The sequence below is a fragment of the Orycteropus afer genome, unplaced genomic scaffold (assembly GCF_000298275.1).
Source record: "Orycteropus afer afer isolate SDZICR_OR568_19922 unplaced genomic scaffold, OryAfe1.0 scaffold00579, whole genome shotgun sequence".
Taxonomy (NCBI): domain Eukaryota; kingdom Metazoa; phylum Chordata; class Mammalia; order Tubulidentata; family Orycteropodidae; genus Orycteropus; species Orycteropus afer.
Genome location: NW_006922166.1, coordinates 1,206,605 through 1,216,103, shown reverse-complemented (window position 1 = coordinate 1,216,103; position 9,499 = coordinate 1,206,605).

The following is a 9,499-nucleotide window of genomic DNA, read 5'->3' as shown; positions in this document are numbered from 1 at the left end:
GCCCTGGGCCCCATCCCCCTCCAGAGACGAACTTTTCAGTTTGAACTTGTCGGCTTCTACACGCTTGTGAGCCATTTATCTAAGATAAATTTCTCTCTCTCTCTCTTTTTCTCTCTATAAATATATATATATATATACTTTGCTGGTTTTTGTGTTTCTCTAGAGAACCCAATCCAACACATCAGGGTTTAGAGCTTAATGGAGAGGTTTAGGCTGGATATGCAGAAAAAGGTGGGTTTCAAAGAGTACAAACAGGTACCACTGGTGCAAAGGAAGACTGGGCAATCTACTTCCATAGTGATATGTCTCGGAAACCCAAGAAGGGGTCGCTATGAGTCGGATCCGACTCCATGGCAGTGAGTGTGTGTGTGTGTGAGTTACTTCTTATGCTAGTCATGGCATTAACTAACATCGTATCACATAGTGAGATACTGCTCTTTAAATTTTCTTTCCCTGTGGATTAACACTTTGAAATAGTTTCAGCTTGGTGAAAATTTGTTTCTAACTTCTGCCAATATCCCTTTTAAGCAAAGAGAAAGTCAGCCTTAGTTTCAAAGCTGTCAGCTGGCAATAAATATTGGATTAAAATTTAACAACATCACTTTATTCGTGCTATATTCTCTTTTAATAGTTTCCTTTTCTTGGTAGCAAGTGATATTGATTTTCCATTCACAATTTCATTAATTAATTTTTTTAAAGTAATTTGACTTAAGAGAATTTATGTAAAGAAGAAATGATGTGATGTGCAGGTATGCAAGAAATCATAAATGTAGTATATGTTGGGACTTGGATGTATCAAAGGCGGACCATTAACAGGCAATGCTAGAACTGAGATTTGGAGTTAATGCATCTGGGATTCTTCATCATAGCTAGAGTAACAAACCACATAAATTGATTAAATTACTTTATGAGAATTTCTATGAAAGTTTCCTTCAAGTGGTCTGTTATTTGCCTAAAATTATCTGCCAAAATTTGTATATTTGAGAGGAGGTGGGGTTTCCTGGGGAGAGAGACATAGGTCTTTTTGTTTAATTTTGTTTTATGACTCTCAAAAGGATCTTTGACCAAAAAAGAGTAAGAACAATGGAGGTGAATTGAGAATATGAAGACAAAGAAAGTAATGAATGGGTAAGTAAAATTCAATCGGAAGGAAGGTTGGGCAATCCTATTTCCGTAGTGATACTGCCTCGGAAACCCAAGGAGGGGTCGCTATGAGTCGGGGCCGACTCGACGGCACATAACAACAACAACAACAACAAGTAAAATTCAAAGATACCGAAAGTACATGAGGAGAGTGCTGCCACAGACTTCAAGGGGAAGCAGGGTATTGATGTCTGAGGTAAGAGAAGATAGAAGTGGTTAATGGTTAGTTCTATCAAATGCTAAGATCTCTGAGTGGTGCAAATGGTTGGCTACTAACTCAAAGTTTGGTGGTGCAAACCACCCAGTGGTGTTATGGAAGAAAGGTCTGGTGATCTGTTTCTGTAAACATTAACCCAAGAAAACCTTCCCAAGCAGTTCTACTCTGTAGAACATGGGGTTACCATGAGTCAGAATTAGCTCAAAGGCAAGAGGTTTGCCAAATGCTACAAAGTATGTCAGTGAGCTGAGGTCATGGTAAACAGCCTTTGACTTAAAAATATGGTGACCATTGCCAGAGCATCCAGACTACTGTGGGAGAGAAGTTAATGGAAAAGGAAGAGATGGTGACAAGAAATACAAATTAATCGCCCCCCCCCCCCGAAACTAGCTGAGAGAGGAAAGAACAAAATACTAGCTAAAAGAGGTGCTAGATCAAGGAAGGTTTGCTTGTCAGCTTGTTTTAAGAATGGGAGTGAGATGATCTTGATAATCATCTAAAATGATAGAGTTATGAAATAAAGTAGAAGTTGAAGTTGCAGGTGATGAAGAGCATGACTTATGAATGAAGGTTCACAGTGGAGTGGGGCAATTGGTGGCATCGAGAGCAGAGAGAGAGATCAGTTTGAATATGGAGTTGGACGGAAGGAGAGTAGCTGGGCAGATAAATATACAGAAGTCAGAAGCAGTGAGGAGGTTTCATTCGTGAGAGCCTTTGATTTCCCCATAAAGCAGCAGCATCATGCGAATGAAGGGAGCAGGAACAGAGGGAGGTTTGAGCTAGACAAGTTATGCAACCAACAGCTAGCTGCTAAGGTAAACCAGAGAGGGTGTTGACCAAAGGTAAGAAAAGATTTGCTGAGAAGGAGTCCAAGTGAGATTATGAAGCATCAACTGGAGGAGTCTATGAAAGTGTCCCACTTCCCTTTAGAATGTAGGAAGCAGACCAAAGAACTGAGCCATATCTGGAGGTCTGTAGGAAAAAGGCACAGTCCCTGCTCCTAGTTATAGTCATGCCAATTCCTTCCTTCACTAGTACTTGGAATGCCACTTCCTAGAACTTATTAAGGAGTCCCTGGGTAGCACAAATGGTTAAGTAGCCAAAAGGTTGGTAGTAAGAACCCATCCAGAGGCAAGCACCTCGGAAGACAAGCAGTCTGTTTCTGAAAGATTACAGCCTAGAAAACCCTATGGAGCAGTTTTACTCTATGCACATGGGGTCACTCTGAGTTGGAATTGATTCAACAGCAAGAAGAAGCACATAATAAAGGGTTTTGCTCCCAAGTTGTCGTCTCTTTCTCTATCTCTCTTACTCTCTTAATCAACTTTTCTTTCTATCTGGTTCATCCTCACTAGTCTCCTTCAGGCACCAATAGCTCCCATTTTAAAAACAAATCCCCAAGGACTCCTCCAACTACCCTTAACCCTTTTTTTTAAAACTTCTTGAAAGAGCTATTTTATACAAAGAGTATTTATTTCCTGAACTCCCATTCTTTCCTTTCTCTTGCTATTATAGATTACATATATTTTCTTCAAATTTATGTATGAAATTTTATTTAACATTTTATGTAGGTAATGCATGTGTATAACACCCAAAAATATAAAAGCACATGCAAGAGTTGATCTTGCTCCATCCCTGTGCCTCAGCCACCAGTGTCTCTCCCTGTAGGTAACTACCATCACCTACTTCTTATTCTGTTTTGTATATACATCCTGAGATGTTTTATTCTTAGGTAAGCAAATATATACATGGATCCTTTTTTAATTAATCATAATATCTCATGCACACTGCATTAGTACTTTCCCTTCTTGCTTAAGATACTTTGAAGATTTTTTCACATTAGCATACAGAAAGCTATCTTAGTCATTTTAGCAGTTGGATAGTATCCCATTGAATGGATATACATAATTTATTTTACTTATTTTCTGTTGAGGACTATTTATGTTGTTTTCAATTATTTGCTTACATGCAATGGTGCAATGAATAATTTGAATATACATTATTTTATCTAAATGCAAGTATATGTGTAAAATAAATCCCTAATATTATAATCACCACCCATCTGTCAGTTTACTGTACTGTAGTGGCTTACATGGTGCTATGATGCTGGAAGCTATGCCACCAGTATTTAAAATACTAGCAGGGTCACCTATGACAGACAGACTTCAGCAGAACTTCCAGATTAAGACAAACTGGAAGAAAGGCCTGGTAATACACTTCTGAAAATTAGCCAATGAAAAATGTATGGATCATAACAGAATGATGTTCAAAATAATGCAGTAAGATGAGCCCCCCCTAGGTTGTAAGGCATTACCCAGTAGCTGCAACAATAGATTCAAACTCACCAATGATCATGAAGATGGCACAGGACAAGGCAATATTTCATTCTGTTGCAATAGGGTCTCCATGAGTCAGCACTTACTTGATGGCAACCAACAACAATGATTGTAATCATTAGATTATCAATCTGATTAAGACTTAGTGATCAGTCTTTATTTTACTACCACTCCACGAAATAATTCTTTTAAAAAATCACATAAAATTCCAAGGTGATTCCTCATATCTCACCAGGAGTCACTCTATGAATATTGAATCATCAATTTCTCTTTCTTAAATGTCTTTCTTTTGTTGGCTTCCATGATACTATACCATCCTAGCCCTATTACAAGTGGTGCTAACCTAAAGGGTCAACGGTTCTAACCCACTAGTGGCTCCATGGAAGAAAAGACCTGATGATCTGCACCTGAGAAGATTCCACCTGGGAAACCGTATTAGGGAATTCTACTCTGTCCTATGTTTGAGTTGGAATCAACACAATAGTACACAACAACAACAGACCAACTGCACTAATTGTTCCTTCTCAGTTTCCTTTTCTGGCTCTTACTCTTCTCAGTGTCCAAAGTTTGGACTATTCCAGAGTTCTTTTGTCAGTCTGATTCTTTAACTACATTCTTTCTTATCGCATAAAGTCCCATTATTTAAAACATTTATATACTGATGATATGCACATATTTTTTCTGCAACTTTGACTTTCTCCCTGAGTTTTAACCCAACTTCCTTATGACATCTGCATCTAGATATCTAATAGGTTGCCCAAAATTTAACTGTTACTTCTAGTTCTTTCCCACATCAAGTGGTGGTAATTCCATTCTACTTTGATCATAAATGTAAGGATAAACCTGAATTACTTTCTTCTGTCAGCAACCACATTTGATCTGTTACCAAGGTCTTGTCTCCTTTACCTACAAACATCCAGGATTCGACCTCTTCCTACCATCTCCCCTGCTTTCATGTAATTAAAACACCAGGGAAGTTAGCTCCAGTAGCTTCCTCACAGCCTCTTTGCTCCTTTCTGTCCTTCAACAGCTAATCTTGACACAACAAGATGATGAATCTTTGTAAAACATTTCTCTGCTCAAAGTGCTTTCCCGGCTTCCCACTGTACATAGAACAGAAACTTCGTGCTATTTGTTAAAAGGTTATATGAAAGCTAGCCTTGGCCTGTCTCTCTGAGCTTAACTTGTTCCACTTTGAGCTGTGCCTCATTTACCACTTCTCTGTTATTGTGTTATTTCCTTGTTTCCTAAATTCCTTAAGTTTCTTTTTGCTGCAGGACTTTCACACTTGTTGCTCTCTTTGCTTGAAACACTCTTTCCTCAAATTGTCACATCACTGGCCTTTTCTCATCCTTTAGGTTTCAACTCACATGTTTTTTCCTCAGAGAAATCTACCCAGACTGCTGAAAAGTCATTTCCATCACATAGGTTTCTTTTCTTCATTGCCCTTTTAAAATTTATTCATAGAATTCATCTGAAATGATTATTTACTTACTTGTTTATTGCCTATTTTTTCCCCTGGAATATCAATTCCGTGGGAGGTAACTGTTCCATTTCCTATATCTAGGGCCTGGTAGCATAGTGCCTAAGGCACTTGACTGCTAACCAGAAGGCCAGCAGTTCAAACCCACCAGCCACTCCTTGGAAGGTTGGACAACCTACTTCTGTAGTGATACCACCTCAGAAACCCAAGGAGGGGTCGCCATGGGTTGGGTACCACTTGAAGTCACATAACAACAATAACAGGGCCTGGAATAGGAGCTCTGGTAGTGTAGTGACTAAGGCATTTGACTACTAGCCAGAAGGCTGGTGGTTCAAACCCAAAAGCCCCTCCTTGGAAGGAAGGTTGGGCAATCTACTTCTGTGGTCGTACCACTTTGGAAACACAAGAAGGGGTTTCTATGAGTTGGATTTAATTTGACAGCAGTGAGTTTGAGTTTGAGGGCCTGGAATAGGCCCTGACACAAACCGACTCTCAATGAATATTTGCTGAATGAATTAATAGGAAGAATCTGGGGAAAGAGTTTTGGAGGTGTTGGTGAGATTTACATCATAAGGCTGGCGATCTGCTTCTGAAAGGTCACAGTCTTGAAAATCCTGTATAGCATGGTGTGGTCCTGAGTCAGAATTGATTCAACAGCAGCTAGCAACTAACAATCACATGATATAATCCAGATTGGGTAAGGAAAGACGTGAGGATAGCATTTAGGTTAGGAGTAAACAGAGCTTGGATCTCTTGTGGCTTATCAGGGTTAACAATAAGGAAGGCTTTGAGGAAGGTAGCAGTTGACAGGTCATCTCCCGGAATATTCTAGTTAGAAATTTTCAATGTGGAGCAGATTACGGGTGATTTTAAAGCAGCTGTGTGGCTTCTCATTTACAACACTTGCCTACTTAAAACTACTTCTGAAAGAAGAAATATCACCAAGGAATTGGAGAGATTATCAGATCAATAAAGTCTTCTCTTTTTAATACTCATGGTGCACTCATTGATATAATCTTTGCCTATTTATGTTCATTCCTAGGTTCTAAAATATTTTTCTTTACACTTTTTCAAGTGGAAGTAATAAATTCTATTACAGATGCTAATTCCAAGTTTCCTTACTGCACTTCAATGCTTCTTCACTCTTAAAGCAGAAATTAGTATTTCATGCCTATCTATCTGATTAAAGGCTAAGGGAATGGAAAAGCTAGACTTCCGATTTTAGGCACAGGGGCTATAGTTCTATGTAGGATCACTCCATGTGTTTTTCTAGGGGGTTCTGGCCTCTGTCACCTAAGGATTAACAATACTTCAAATTACTAGGAATCAGGAGGCCTCAAACAGCATCCTTCATACCTCTTAAATTAATACTGAAAAAAGAGAATCCTGTCGTGTCTTTTCAAATACTACCATGTCCTTCAAAACTCCTTGAAATGATTTCAGTAATAGACAAATTCAAAATGAAATAAGAAAAGTCAACTATCATTCCTCTCATTTCCAATTAAGAAGTCAATAATGATTTTGGAAGACTTTGAAAGAAAGATACATATCTGATTTAAATTTTAAAAATATTTTATAAGAAATATTTAAGGTTTGCCGTATTATTTTTATTAACAGGTTTATGTAGTCTTTATAAGAATCACACCCCTAAGAACTTTATAAAACTAGTCAAGTAAAACATTTATTTATATTTAAAAAAATGAGAAAGCTGCCTTTACAAGTATGTTATTGTCAAGTGCAAATATCTATGAAAATAAAATGGCAAATGAGGCAGGGTGGTAAAAACTGCATTATTCTTTAAAGTCTTCATTCCAACAAATAGAGATCTTTGTATGTTGTTAAAGGAAAACAACCCCTGGATATAACTCAAGCCCATTAGCTCTGTAATTAGCCTAGGATGACACTTGAGAAAACAAAATGATTCATACTAATTAAAAAAATGTGGAAAATATACTAAAATTTCTTGGATAAAAATAGGTAAGTTATTTGTTTTTAATCATAAACTAATACTAGGCAAGCATAACACTTAGTCTAAAAACATCCCAGTTTTTTCCTTAATGAACAATCTACTCAAAGCATAGAAAACCAGTTCTGACTGGAAACAGTGAATTAGGTTTTCATTAGCGAAACTGAGTTTGAACAGATTGAATGGGGAAGGGGAGGTTAGGGGGTGGTGGCAAGAACTACACTTCTCTTTGTAGTAAACACAATGTAGTGACAATTAGACCTGCTTGTGGGTTTGAGGAGAGGGAAAAAGAGAGCAGAGGAGGAGGAATAGCATTTGTAAATGAGGAGAGGATGGCTGAAGCTAGTTGTCCTTAGGTTTACTTTGCTGTTGCCTGGCACACTCCAGCAATGAAAGGCAGTTCAGTCAAATCTGCTTCCCAGAACAGACAAATGCAGCCAATCAAACTGAAGTTATCACCAGACTGTTGATTACCAAATCAAAATTAAAAATTTTTCAAATGGGACCAGAGGGTAACCCATTTTGAATTTGTTTCATTTCCTGGTTTTGGGCATAGTACACTAAAATTTAATCAAACTACAATGATTACATAGATAGTCCATTAGAAGAAGAAAAAAAAAAAAAAAGGGGGGAATGCCATTTGCTTATGCTATTTTAAATGTCCACTTAACAAGTCTGCCTAACTAATAAAATTGCCCAGGTGTCTGGGGAATACTTTACATCCAAGCAAACAAAGTCTTCTCCAGGTTTCTTCTAGAGTGTGTGGTAGACAACGTTCTGGTTCCATTCAGTGTCCTATTAGGGGGTCTTTTGTGCAAACGGAAATAGCCCCCCCCCCCAAAAAAAATACAGCATTTTGATATACATAAAGTGCCAATCTCAGTGTGCATTTTGTCTCCTCATTTCCTTTAATTCATTTTCCTTAACTTTCCAAGCACACAAATGCGGCTCTTCCTGACCCTCATCCTCATCCTACTGAGGTTGAATTCCCAGTCCGCTATCCGCTAAGACCCCCTTTCTCCCTTGCTCAACCACCTGGGCAAACAAGAGGACGCCAAAAACCCTTCGCTTGCTGCAGCAGCCCAAGCAGGTTGAGGCCACAGGGTAGAAGCGCCCTTTACCTCAGTGGTTCGTACCCGCGGGAAATCGACCTGGAAAACTGCAACCGTTTTCCGATCTTGGGCTCTTCCGGGCTCCGCACGATTTATCTGATCATTTTCCCTACAGCCATTCTAGATCCCACCAAGGAGTGATTTCGAAGACTCTCGCGTCCCTCTAGTCCCTGATTCTGGCCGTCCACTTTCTCTTTCCATTAGCAACGCAGGAAGCCCTGGAAGCCTGCGCTCGAAATGAGGTGTCACCAGCTCAGACCACCACCCACGCCCTAGGTCCGGGACCGGGCCCCTCCCTTTCAGTCTGGACCACCTGCTCCGCCCGCACTCCGCAAGTTCGACCCCGGGGAGCAAAGGTTGCTGGAGGAGTGGAGGAGGGCAATTCTTAAATTACAGGGCTACTCTTTCGTCCCAAGGAAGTGTCTGGTAAAGAATTAGGCTCCAGCTCTCTGGAGGAGAGCAAGCGCTCCCCTTTACCGCTGCTCCCCTTCCCCACCTGCGCGCCAGCCGCGGGTGCGGCACGCGCTCCACTGCTTGCTGCAGATCCGCACACTCACCGGGAGCGCTATCCTGCAGCTGTCCGGAGCGAGAAAGGTGCCCTCAGTCCCGGGGCGCCGGAGGGCAGGGGCTGCCATGCGGGGCGCCGGCCACCACTGGGCGGAAAGCGGCGCGTCCTGGCTGCTTTCGGGGACGCTGAGATGGCTGCGCGCGGTGAACTCAGGCGCAGTGTCCAGTCAGATCCGTAACGCGCGGGGCGCGGGACGCCTGGGGCTCTTCACCACCCCTAAAGCTCTTCTCTCTTGCCTTCATCTCTTCCTTCAACACCCCTTGCATATCTTGCTTACCTCACTTTTCCCCCTCCCTCTTTCTTCTCCCCTCGGTCTGATCCCTCCCCTGCTACTGAGGCATGTAGAGGAAGGGCGGGGGGAGGGAAAAAGTCCCGTCTCTGATTTGAGTGATACCTGGAGATTATCTGTTCATGAAATCTGGAAATGACGTGAACAACCTTTCTGAAAACATCTAAAATAAAGCGACTTTGGTCTCCTTTTCCTTCTCATATTTGCATCTCCTTTCCATTGGCTCTTTTTGACTGGTTGGGTGGCTAGGAATGAGGTGAGGTCAGATTGGAGATGCGAAGTGGAGAGTTACTGGTGCAGCCTAAGGAATTGGGTTTGTGAATCAGCCATTGGGTGGGCTCAGAGTTCAGTTTATCCATAATTTTTTTAAAAAATGGTATTGTCT